Here is a 13,344-nt window from a genome sequence, read left to right on the forward strand (position 1 = left end):
AGCCTTAACCTGATCGATGAGAGGTTAAAACTCATCACATGCAATTGTAAGGCTATACAATCATAATAGATACTTTTCTAGTCTATTTAACACATCTATCCAGAGGTGATGTTTAATAGGATGACTATTACTATGCAGGAAATTGGTACGTAGCTCAAATGTCTCACATTTTCAAAACCTCCAGTTCAGTTTGTTTAAAGGACTTTTGCAGCACTGTCTCATCAGCAGAGGTAGGGAGTAACAAAGTAAAAACACTTAGTTACTGTAGTTAAGTAGAATTTTCTGGTATCTGTACTTTACTTGAGTATTTCTTTTTCTTTCTGTAGTTCACAGGAAGGGAAAAGAAAGAGAGCCATCTTCACTCAGCAATAGAGAAGGATGTAGGAAGAAAGGTTAGATTTAACGGTAAGGATTGCTCAGTGACGCTTAATAAACTGCAAATTTAAATTTTACACGTGATGTCATCATTTTAATCACATATTGGATTTGTATGTGATGTGTTTTGATAAATTATGTATTTTCATTTTGTGAAATGTCCTGCAAAAAACTAAGATACACAAACTTGTGTTGTTCAAATGTTGCATGAAAATGTGGGTAGTTTTGTCCAGGATAAACAGGTTAGTTTGCATGGGATGAATTTACAGTAGGGCGTTGTGTTGGACTAGTGCACAGCAGCTGCAGTGCTTATGGTCAGATTTAGGTTACATCTAAGGTAGCAGAGATGAATTTGCATTTAAGATGATGATGCTTAGATTCATTCACTGAATGCCTACTTACTGTCTAGTGTAAAGACAGTTTAAACAGCATAGTGTCAGTGTAGGGGATGGACATCAGTCAGGACAGCTGTGAAACATCTGCTGACATCCTATTGAATTCAGTCATTAAATCCACAAAGAGCAACCTAAATCAGCTGATCGCATCATGTAAAGTAAGAAAATCTACCGAAGTTCACATTAGAAATGATTGTGAGTTGTGATTCTCATGATCATTTCTAATGTGTGTGTTTTCAAACACGGGAAAGGTTATTTGCCGATAGTGTACATCTATTGTTCCGTTTAAAGGAAGAATCCAAACCTACGGATACTGTGAGCCAGATGGATTGCAGTAACGTGAGCCTCTATTCACCTACTGGGTTTTTTTTTTAGGCTTTTCAAAGGCTGAAGCTTTTCAGCTTACACACAGCATCTGTCTGCGAGTAAATCCTGTGTGTGTTTTTTCTTCTTCTTTTTTCCTTGCTTTTTTGAGTCATTTAAATGTGAATGTTCAAAATGTTTGCCTTTTAAACAAGATCACCTGTGAAGAACTTTTGCCACCTGGGGATCTGATGCAAAATTAAAGGTAATATTTTTAGGCTGCATAATAGCTCACTAATACAGTGCCAAACAGCTTAATTTCTCTATTTCTAAAGATAATTGATTAACTGGTAATAACAAAAAACAGAATTCAGTGTTGTACTTCAATGCACTTATACAAGATTTAAACAACTTCACATTTAAATGCAGTTTAGTACTAAATAAAAATTTGCATGCCTAAGATTGAAACCTTACGGTCCATCAGCTACAGCAAAGAGCAGGGACCAGACTGTGAATGACCAGAGGGAGGATCCCAAGGTTTAAAATTCAGGCTGCGTCTTATTTCAGTAGCACAGCGCAAGCCTCTCCACTCATCTAGATAGGCTGACCTGCGACCTTTTCGGTCCCTGTGCAGTGAAGAGAGGAGATGGGGTGATTATCTCCAATGAAGTGTGCTGACAAGATGATGAGCAACATTATTACATCTGACATTGCTCGGTTGCTCAGCAGCATGTTCTGACAGCAGATGTCCTGCACCTCATTAACAGAGGCGTTAGTACACGGTTTGTTGTCCTCAAGCGTATTCGGGACACCCTCTGAGGAGCCGAAATTCCCACAGAGGATATTGTGTGGCCACGATCGCATGTTCACAATTTGAAGATGAAGTAAAGCTCTGAAGGTAGTCCAACAAATAACAGCTATAGTGAATAAGAACGGTAAAAAGTGCTCATCAGTGTTATGGTTACCATCAGCTCTGAATCTGTGCAGCACCTTGTATTCTCACTGCTCCTGAGACCTCTGAGCCGTCATCGTAATTGAAAATGACAAGTTAGTCACTCAGATAATTAGATTTCAGCCGCAACACTGGCAATGAGAAACATGAAGGAGAACCCTCCAGTATTGGTAATCAGTTATTTTCTCAAGTGTCCAATTACAGAATCATAACTTCACCAAAAACTAATGTCTACGAAGATAACCAGTGTTTCCTGACAATAAAAGCAACTCCTAAGGGAAAACATCATCAAGTCCTTTAGCGATTATAATCAATCTCGTTCATCTTCTTCTTTCAGGTGCTCTTTTTGTGTGTCACTCCAGTGGATCATCATACCTCTAGCGTCCTCCTCTGTCACTACAACCCTCTGCATGTCCTCCTTCACTACATCCTGTACATGTCCAAATCATCTCAGTCTTCCACCTGAAACTGATCAACCTGAGCTGTCCCTCTAATGCATTCATTTCTAATCCTGTCCATTGTGGTCACTCCCAATGACTAATAATGACATCTGCAACTCTACTGCCACCTCCTTTTGTGTCACTGCCACTGCCTCCTAATCATACATCGTAGCAGGTCTTTCCTTTCAAGCTTGCTGCTATCCTTCTGTTTCAAATCACCCCTAACACTCATCTCCACCCACTGGAGATAGACTCTCTTGTGCATCGTTGCTTGGGGTGGTTGACGCTCTGTTCTTATCTGCCTAAACCCTGATCTCAGTACAAATCACAGTGTCATGCCGCAAACATCATAGTCCACATAGACTCCTGCCTGGCTTCATTTGTCAGCCTGTTTATCACCATCGTAAACAAGAAAAGGTTTAGAGCTCATCCCTGATGTAATCCCCCTCCCACCTTGAATCCATCTACCATTTCTGTCACTGTCCTCATTCGCGTCCTGCACCATCTTCACTGACACTCCTGACGCCGCGCTTCTGGCGGAAGAGTTTGTTTTAACCCATAAAAGTGTGTTTTGTGTGGAGAAATCGCTCCCAGCCGTGGTGCCCGAACGGAGACAGTCACTGAGGTGGTTGCGCAGGGGTAATTCTGCTGCCGTGAATGCAACCGTTCCCCGTGCGTGCTTTTATTGTCATGGCTTTGGGCATTTAATCGCCGGATGTCCGGCGCTGAAAAGAAAAGAAGCCAGGGGTGTGGCGGTGTCTGGCAGGGTGGGGCTGATTGAAACGGCGCCTTCATCGGTGTTACCCCCTCCCGACATGGGTGGGGATACGATGGGTGACGTTGATCCGCAGTTTTCCCCGTTTGTTTCCCGCGGGTTTGTTTCCTTAACGGGCGAGGAAACTGATCGGGTGCCGGTGACTATTTTGAGGGATACCGGTGCTTATCATTCTCTCCTGTTGGAGTCTGTGTTGCCCTTATCGGAGCAGTCATCATGTGGCTCGAACATATTGGTGTGGGGGATTAAAATGAGTGTTACAAGCGCCCCTGTGCACATGGTGTTTTTGCAGTCGCCTTTGGTTTCAGGGTATGTGAAAGTCGCTGGGAGTCGCTGGGAGTTTCTTTCATTTTGGGGAATGATTTAGCGGGCGGTCGTGTTTTCCCGTCTTTTGGGGATTCACATTTCTGCTGCTGATCCTGCCTCCCTCCCGCTGGGTCTGTTTTCTTCCTGCGCAATTACGCGGGCCCAGGCTCGCAAAATGGAGGGAGTGGTAGATTTGGAGAACTCGTTTTTGGCTACTGCAGATGGGGGCCGCGGGTTAGAGACTTCCGAGGGCTCTGAGAGTGTGGTGAGGGGTAATGACTCGGCTATGTTGCCCATTGATATGAATTTGAGCCTAAATATCACGAAGGACCTGCTGATTGAAGCTCAACAGCGTGATGTGACGCTAAAGCCCTGTTACGCTTTAGCTGCAAAACAGGGGGAGTCTGACATGCCAGTGATGTTTTTTATTGAGAGCGGCGTGTTACAGAGATCGTGGTCTCCTGATCCAACTGGCCTGCACAAGGTACACCAGGTGGTGGTGCCGAAGGAGTACCGATCTCGGGTTCTGAGCCTTGCACACGATGCCAGCTCGGCTGGGCATCTTGGCATCAATAAGACATATCAGCGCGTGCTGCGCCATTTTTTTTGGCCTGGGCTTAAAGCTGATGTGGCAAAACATTGTCGCTCGTGTCACACATGTCAAATGGTGGGAAAACCGAACAAGCCGATTCTGCCTGCGCCCCTCCAACCTATCCCGGTGATTGGGGAGCCCTTTGAGCGTGTGTTGTTGGACTGTGTGGGCCCCTTACCGAAGACAAAATCTGGCCATCAGTATATATTGACAGTAATGTGTGCCGCTAGTCGTTTCCCTGAGGCGTTTCCATTGCATACTGTGAAGACCAAAGGCATAGTGAAAGCTCTTATGAAGTTCTTTTCCACTTTCGGGTTGCCCAGGGTAATACAAACTGATCAGGGCACGAATTTCATGTCAAAGATATTCACGCAGCTATTAAAGGAGCTGTGAGTTGAGCATCAGACATCGAGTCCGTATCATCCTGAGTCGCAAGGGGCTCTGAAGATGGCGCCGGTGAGGTCGGCTGCCGTCACGACTGCTCCGACCACTTTTTCTTTGTCTTTGTTTTTTAAGTTAGTTTTCAGCGTTTCTAAATCGGCAAAACCATCACCATCACCATTGGGTACATTAGGTATGACAGTGACACTCTTGTTTCTATTGGTATACAATGTACTCACAATTTGAAGTTTTTAACTCCGGATCCGAGCTGGCCGAGTGAGATCTCGAGGGAGAACAAAGGGAAGCGGCGGCGGCCTAGAGGGAAGCGAGCCGGCGTCAGGAACAGGCTGAGAGCTCGTGCACACCGCACACCTCTGCCTAGCATCCTGCTCGCCAACGTCCAGTCACTGGAGAACAAGCTTGACGACCTCAGGGCCAGGATAAAGTTCCAGAGAGACATTCGGGACTGCAATCTCCTCTGCTTCACCGAGACATGGCTGAACCCAGCGGTGCCGGACCACGCCATCCAGCCGGCCGAGTTCTTCTCGGTTCACCGCATGGACAGGACACGGGACTCGGGGAAGTCAAGGGGAGGCGGCGTGTGTTTAATGGTGAACAACAACTGGTGCAACAGTGCGAACGTTGTTCCTCTCACACGCTCCTGCACACCAAATCTGGAACTACTGTCCATCATGTGTCGTCCTTTTTATCTACCTCGGGAATTTACATCGGTCATTGTAAGTGCCGTTTATATTCCACCACAAGCGGACACGGTCACCGCCTTATGCGAGCTGCATGAGGCACTCACACAGCACCAGACACAACACCGGGACGCTGCGCTTATTGTGACGGGGGACTTTAATAGCGCCAACCTCAAACGCGCAGCGCCGAACTTTTATCAACACATCACCTGCCCCACCAGGGGTGAAAGGACACTGGACCACTGCTACACTACGGTCAAGGACGGCTACAAGGCACAATCCCGTCCCCCGTTTGGCAAATCTGATCACGCCGCCATTTTCCTCATGCCAAAATACAAACAAAGGCTGAAACAGGAAGTTCCGGTTCAGAGGAAGGTCGCGCGCTGGACGGACCAATCGGTGGCCGCGTTACAGGACGCACTCGATGACGCAGACTGGGGCATGTTCAGGAACAGCTCCGACGATGACGTCAACGTGTTTACGGAAGCGGTTGTGGGATTCATCGGGAAACTAGCGGATGATACCGTGGAAACAAAGACTATCACAACGTTTCCCAACCAGAAGCCGTGGGTGGATAAAACCATCCGCGACGCTCTGAGATCCCGCACCGCTGCCTACAACACGGGACTCATGACGGGGGACATGGACCCGTACAAAGCCGCGTCATATAACGTGCGGAGGGCGGTGAAAGAGGCGAAGCAGCGCTACGGGAGGAAACTAGAGTCACAACTCCAACAGAGTGACTCTAGGAGCCTGTGGCGGGGACTAAGGACAATAACGGACTATAAAGCACCAACAACCGGTATGACGAACGCGGCCGTGACTCTGGCAGACGAGCTGAACACTTTCTATGCTCGCTTCGAGGCTGCAGCTAAGGTCTCCAACAATGCTAGTGTTAGCGGCGCTAACGGCTGCAGACAGGAAGATGCTGCCAGCACCGGAAACGTGCTCGTCATCTCCGAGCATGAAGTAAGGAGAGCCTTCAAGAGAGTGAACACCAGGAAAGCAGCAGGACCAGACGGCATCCCAGGTCGTATCCTAAGAGACTGCGCATACCAGCTAGCTCCTGTGTTCACTGAGATATTCAACATCTCTTTATCTCAGTCGGTGATCCCCACATGCTTCAAAGAGTCCATCATTGTTCCTGTCCCGAAGAAACCCCACCCTGCTTCTCTCAATGACTATCGCCCTGTAGCCCTCACCTCAGTAGTGATGAAGTGCTTTGAACGCCTGGTCAGAGACTTCATCATTTCTTCACTACCAGACACACTGGACCCACTACAGTTCGCTTACCGTCCAAATCGTTCCACAGACGATGCCATCTCTCATCTCCTCCACACATCACTCACTCACTTGGACACTAGAAGGGGGAATTATGTTAAAATGCTCTTCATAGACTACAGCTCTGCATTTAACACCATAATTCCCTCCACACTCACCACCAAGCTGGAGCATCTGGGACTCAGCTCATCTATGTGTCAGTGGATCTCCAACTTCCTAACTGGCAGACCACAGGCAGTAAGGATGGGCGGACATGTCTCAGCCTCCACCACTCTCAGCACTGGAGCCCCCCAGGGGTGTGTTCTGAGCCCCCTGCTGTACTCTTTGTACACATATGACTGTGTGGCCACTACCAGCTCCACCACCATCATCAAGTTTGCTGACGACACCGTCGTGGTGGGCCTGATCTCTGATAACAACGAGACGGCCTACCTGAAGGAGATTAGGAATCTGGAGAACTGGTGCCAGAGGAACAACCTCCTTCTAAACGTCAGTAAGACAAAGGAGCTGATAGTGGACTTCAGCACTAAGCAGGAGAGGAACTACCAGACCCCCGTCATCAACGAGTGCCCAGTGGAGAGAGTGGACAGCTTCAAATACCTCGGAGTTCACATCACGCAGGACCTGTCATGGTCCTGTCACATCAACACCGTGGTGAAAAAGGCCCGACAGCGTCTCTACCACCTCAGACGCTTGAGAGACTTCCAACTGCCCTCCAAGGTGCTCAGGAACTTTTACTCGTGCACCATAGAGAGCATCCTGGCGGGAAACATCTTAACCTGGTTCGGGAACAGCACCATGCAGGACAGACGAGCTCTACAGAGGGTTGTGCGGTCAGCTGAGCGCACCATCCGCTCCGAGCTCCCTGACCTGCACTCAATCTACAGCAGGCGGTGCTGGACCAAGGCCAGGAAGATCGTGAAGGACCTCAGCCATCCCAACAACGGACTGTTCTCTCTGTTGAGGTCAGGAAAGCGATTCCGCTCCCTGAAGACCAACACAGAGAGACTGAGGAGGAGCTTCTTCCCGCAGGCGATACGGTCTCTCAATCACACCACCACACAGTACTGACCCACACATATGGTTCTTACACACACACTGGACTTTCTGGACTTTGTTTTTGCACAACACTGGTCACTATATTCTTCATTTCCGGTTAATACTTGTACAGCTGCTGTTATTGTGTATATATTTATTTAGATTTAGATTTCTTCATACATTCTTATATAGTTCTATATTGTGTATTTTGTTGTACAGTTATTTTATTTTCAACTTTAATTTATATATTTTATCTTATTCTTCCCAGTTAAATTTACCCTTCATTCTAATTTGTGTTGTACAGTTATTTCATTTTTAACCTTAATTTATATTTTATTCCTTCCTAGTTAAATTTACCCTTTTTAATTTTTCATATTTATTTCCTATCTTATTCATAGCCTTTCCTTTTTTTTGTTTTCTTTAGGTCACGAGCAGTTGTCCAAGCATTTCACTACATATAGTACTGTGTATGACTGTGTACGTGACAAATAAAATTTGAATTTGAATTTGAATTTGAATTTGAGAGGTTTCACCAGACATTGAAGTCTATGTTATCAAAGTATTGTCTCGGGACTGGTAAGGAGTGGGATGAGGGGCTTCCCTTATTGTTGTTTGCCGTTTGAGAAGCCAAGCAGGAATCCCTCGGTTTCAGCCCAGCTGATCTCGTTCTTGGACACATGGTAGGCGGGCCGTTGCGATTGCTTAAGGAGAAATGGTTGTCCGAATCGCATCGGGTGGAGCATAATGTGTTGGATTATCTGTGTGCTTTTAAGGAATGTCTCGCTCGTGTATGTCAGTTGGCCCGCGACCACTTGAGGCGAGCCCAGGGCGGCATGAAAGCACGGTTTGACAAGAAATCCGTGGTTCGGACTTTTGCCCCAGGGGAGAAGGTGCTGGTTCTGCTCCCGGTGACTGGGTCTAACCTTCGAGCTCGATTTTCTGGTCCTTATGAGGTGGATCGGAAAATCAGCGATACTAACTACGTCGTTAAAACGCCTGATCGGAAGCGAAAGTTCAGAGTGTGTCATCTTAATATGCTCAAACGCTATGTGGCTGAAGAGCTCGCCACCGGTGATGTAATCTGCTCTGTGGTGCCCATTTCAGTGTGTGCTGGGCCGGCTGAGTACGACCCACAAGACAATGGTTTGATGGAGAAAAGTGGCTGTATGCTGGGGGCTCGGGTGAGGAATTCCGAGATGTTGGCAACTTTGGAGTCCTCTGTCTCTCATTTGCCACTCTCTACTCGCAGGGATGTCCTAGGGTTAGTGACAGCTCATCAACCTTTGTTTTCTGACCACCCTAGTCAAATATCTGTGCTGTGTCACGACATCACGGTGGAAACTGACAGGCCGATAAAACAGCACGCTTATCGTGTAAAACCCACAAAGCGAAGCTTGATGCAGCAAGAAGTTGGATATCTTATTGAGCATGGTCTTGCCATTCCCAGTCGTAGAGCGTGGAGCTCGCCTTGTATTCTGGTACCGAAAGCAGGACAATACGCCCCGCTTCTGCACAGATTTCCGGAAAGTGAATGCAGTTACGAAACCGGACTCGTTTCCGCTCTCGCGGATGGAAGATTGCCTTGATTGTGTTGGTTCTGCTCAGTATGTTACAAAGCTGGACCTATTGAAGGGGTACTGGCAGGTTCCATTAACACCTAGAGCTTCGGAGATCTCTGCGTTCGTAACGCCCGATCACTTCCTCCAATACACAGTGATGCCTTTCGGGTTACGTAATGCGCCCGCAACGTTTCAACGCCTTATGCAGCAGGTGCTGTGTGGAGTGTCTAGGTGCGGGGCATACTTGGATGACGTAGTCGTCTATTCTTCCTCATGGCCTGAACATCTGGCAACACTTTCTGAGGTGTTTGGGTGGTTCAACAATGCCTCCCTCACGCTCAACCTTTCTAAATGTGTGTTTGGGAAGGATACTATTACCTATTTGGGCAAGCAAGTGGGACAAGGGCAGGTGCGGCCCGTGACCCACTTTTAAGCTTTTCAGCTTTCTGGTATGGTGCATGTCTTGCAGTGGCACACATATAGAACAGAACAGTTTCTTTGTTTTTTACTGCCATTGACCACTTTAGATGCCTGCTGTGAAAAATGGCTATTCTTGGCTAGTCCTTTTTGTCCTCCGTGGAAATATTTGCATTCTTTATGTTTTCTCGCTTGTATTCTTTCCTTCAATTTGTCAACTGTCACTATGCTCTGCTACTGGAAAACATATTCTCAGGGGGTTAGATGAAATAGTTTGGCAGAGCTAATGATATGATCTTGTTAGTAGCTGAAAATAGACATAGACGCAGCATTATCTTACTTTAAGTCGTTATAAATAAATATGATTGGTAGGGGAAGGAAGCTGCTGGGAGCTTACTTCCTGGAAACTGAGGTTACAATTCACAGAGGAGAACTGGAGATTGAAAAATGTTGCCTGGTTTGATGAGTCTTGATTTCTACATTCAGATGGTAGGATCAGAATTTGGAGTGAACAACTTGGACACATTTTGTCTTTTATCAACGGTTCATGTTCCTGGTGATGGTAGTGTAATGGCACAGGGGATGTTTTCTTTGCACACTTTCTGACTCTTAGTATCAACTCGTTTAAACACCACAGCCTACCTGAGTATTGTTGCTGGCCATGTCCTTCCCTTTGTTGTGTGCCCATCTACTGATGGCTGCTTCCAAGCAGGTTAACACACCATGTCACAAAGCTCAAATCATCTCAAACTGGTTTCTTGAACGTGACACTGAGTTCACCGTACTCAAATGAACTCAGCTCGACCATCACCAGATCTCAATCCAACAGAGCACCTTTGGGATGTGGTGCAATGGAAAATTCACCATGGATGTGCAGCCGACAAATTTGCAGCAAGTGTGTGACACTGTCATGTCAATATGGACTGAAAGGAGGAATGTTTCCAGCACCTTTTTGAATCTATGCCATGAAGAATTAAGGCAGTTCTTTGACATTTTTTGCATTTTTTACCAGCATATATCAAAGAGCTTTTAAATTATGACAAACCACCCTAATAATAAATACAGTGCCTAATAAAGTGGCCCGTGAGTGTATTTTAAAAAAAAAGGCTTATATCACAAAAAAGGAATACCATTTAAAAAAAAACATTCTATGCAAAGTTTGCTGTCTTCTGCTATTTTGGTTCCAATCTGTGTCACATTCATCATATTCCAAGGTTAACCACTATCTGCTGCTCAATACCCTTCGAGCAGCTTGCCAGTTTAATCCAGATGAAAATATTTTGTTAGCATCCGCAGCTAAAAGAAACTCAAACATTCTGTGTAATAAAAGCTTTGGCGAACGAAATGTAATCACAGCAATTTCAAACAGTTGGCAGCTGAGGCAGAACCAGACTGGCAGGAATTTGTAAACCCTTTTTCCTCTGTACTGATAAAAAGAACCTGACAGTTTTCAAAGAGTATTTTGTTTGTTTCTATCAGATTTCCATGATTTCTGTTGCACATATGGTGAGGTTATATTTTCATTTTCAGTTATTGTGATAGTAGCCAACTCTAAGACCACATCAGCTAGGACATACACGCATATAATACAAGAGAAAATCTGAGTTTCTCATTGTGAACTTAGTTATTTGCTTTAATTAACAGGCTGAGCAATTCAAAGCATTTTAAAGATGTTCTTCAGGAAGAGAAAATCTCTTTTGGGGGGGATTTTCTTTGTCTTTGCTTCGGCTCATTTGGGTGAAGGTTGGCAACCAAGGTTAGAATCTTCTTGATTATTTGCTTTATAACTAATAACGATACATAAAGGATATCATAAAGCTATGTTATCTGGCTGGTGGTGAGGACAGCTCTACTCTAAGCTTGCCTGTCTTTGTCACACACTGTTTAGAAGTCTTGGCTTAAGGGGACAAATCCTTTCCACACAAACACAACATCAGATGAAATGATAAGGCGGCGCTGTGAGATCTGTCCTGTGTTCTGAAGATGATCTCTAAGGTCCATCTTCACAACACCCTGCAGATCCTCTGGCTTCAGGATTACCCGAGACACACATTTAGCTGCTGTTAAGGGGTCGGCAGAGGCTGGATTTGAATCCTGAGGCACGATGCTAGGACAGAAATTCTCTGCAAGTGAGTGGTTGTTGGTCAGATGTGGTTGTTTGCTGAATTCTGGACTGAATACAGGATCATCTGTGGCCACATGACCTGTTACCATGATATGTCTTCAATGCTCAGTGATCTCGTCTTGACGCTCATCTCAAAGGTTCTGAGGTGCGGGGAGGGCAGCAAAGGTGAAAGGCTATTCAACCAGAAGACATCGTGACATTTTCAATAAAGAGACCCTGCAGTGACTGAGAAGAGGGAGAATAGCTCACATATCCTTTTGGCACCTCTAACATTTAGATTAATTTGAGGAGGCTGCTGTTGAAATGGACTGTGTTTGTCTTGCTTCGGTCATTTCGGGATATTTGCTGATGCCAAATTTAATGCTACGGTTCACACCGTTTCCCGTCTTACAGCCTCAGCAAGTTACAGTTATGTTGGGAAATTTTTGGACATTGTTATACCCAGTAAAAAGGTTAGGGTTACACATTATAAATCATTTTATTTCAGTATTGTGAGTGTGTGTGTGTGTGTTGTCTTCTGTGTCTGGAACATGTGGACATCACCAAATAACACCTTTCTTTGCCAGACCTCCACTGCAGGTGTTCTCAGGTACTCCTTGCTCCAGTTAGTTTTTTCCCGTATGCTCCTTTGGGTTGGAGGTGACTGAGAGAGCCTTTTGCTGAATATTCCACCTCTACCTTCAAAGAGTCCTGCACTGCTTTCAAGGTGTCCTGCGGTTCTTTGTCCAGCTGTACTTAAGAGCACTCGCATTAAACTTTCCTGCATTTGGCTGAATCTCAGCATAAAGTTGAGCACTCAGAATTCATCCTGCTGCTTCTGGCTCCAACATGTCTTGCAAATTATGTTATGTGCTTCAGAGCTTTATCCTTACTTAGAGTAATACTCAAACAGATTTATGTTTGTGTCATTCATCTGGAGTGGGGTTTTCTTCTGTGACCGCTTCAATTTTCATAGACTTGGAGAGTTAGCAGGATGTTCTGAAGAGGTCCTTGAGATCTTTCATGTTGTTGTGCATTTTGTTTTTTGTTTAGAATGTACCAAACTGTTGATTTATAATATATTTTTTAGAGAATTTGTTTGGTTTTTGCAGCCTGACCCACAGTTAGAGCACTTTTGTTAGCATGTTGTGGGTTCAGAGCAAGAGCTTCCAAATTCAAATGCCAGGAATATCTGCCTAAGCAAATAAAATTTGCTTTGTTATAAGCAAATAACAAAGAACTGGCCCACATATTTTCATAAAATAGCTATTGAGTCATTGATCCAATCACCTTTCACTCTGTTTAAAAATTAAAGAGCGAGAGGTGTGGAAGGACTTTGTGGTGTACCTTTAGTGCTCCTGCTTCAAACAAGCTGCAAGTCTGTGACTTGCTTTCAAAGGCTGAGCTATGACGACACCAAGTGGACAAAGTTGTTAACACCAGCTGGATACAGTATTTGTGGTTTGGTATAGGCTCAGTTAACATAGCTGCAAAGAGGGAAGTTTTTCTCTTCCTTTTAAAGCATTGATATATTTGCGTCATCGGCCTCATTTACAAGACTGATGCATATGTTGTTTATTTGGTGAGCTGTTTGGTTCAGACAGAGTTGGATTGCCCAAACTCCTCCCACAACATCTGGGTGCAACATGCCTAGCCAGATGAGCCATCTCGACTCCTGTCACCTATTCATCGTTTTTCTCTCCCCCCCCCCCCCCCTACTGTCCT

Source organism: Simochromis diagramma, unplaced genomic scaffold (assembly GCF_900408965.1).
Source record: "Simochromis diagramma unplaced genomic scaffold, fSimDia1.1 OVJJ01000344.1, whole genome shotgun sequence".
Taxonomy (NCBI): Eukaryota; Metazoa; Chordata; class Actinopteri; order Cichliformes; family Cichlidae; genus Simochromis; species Simochromis diagramma.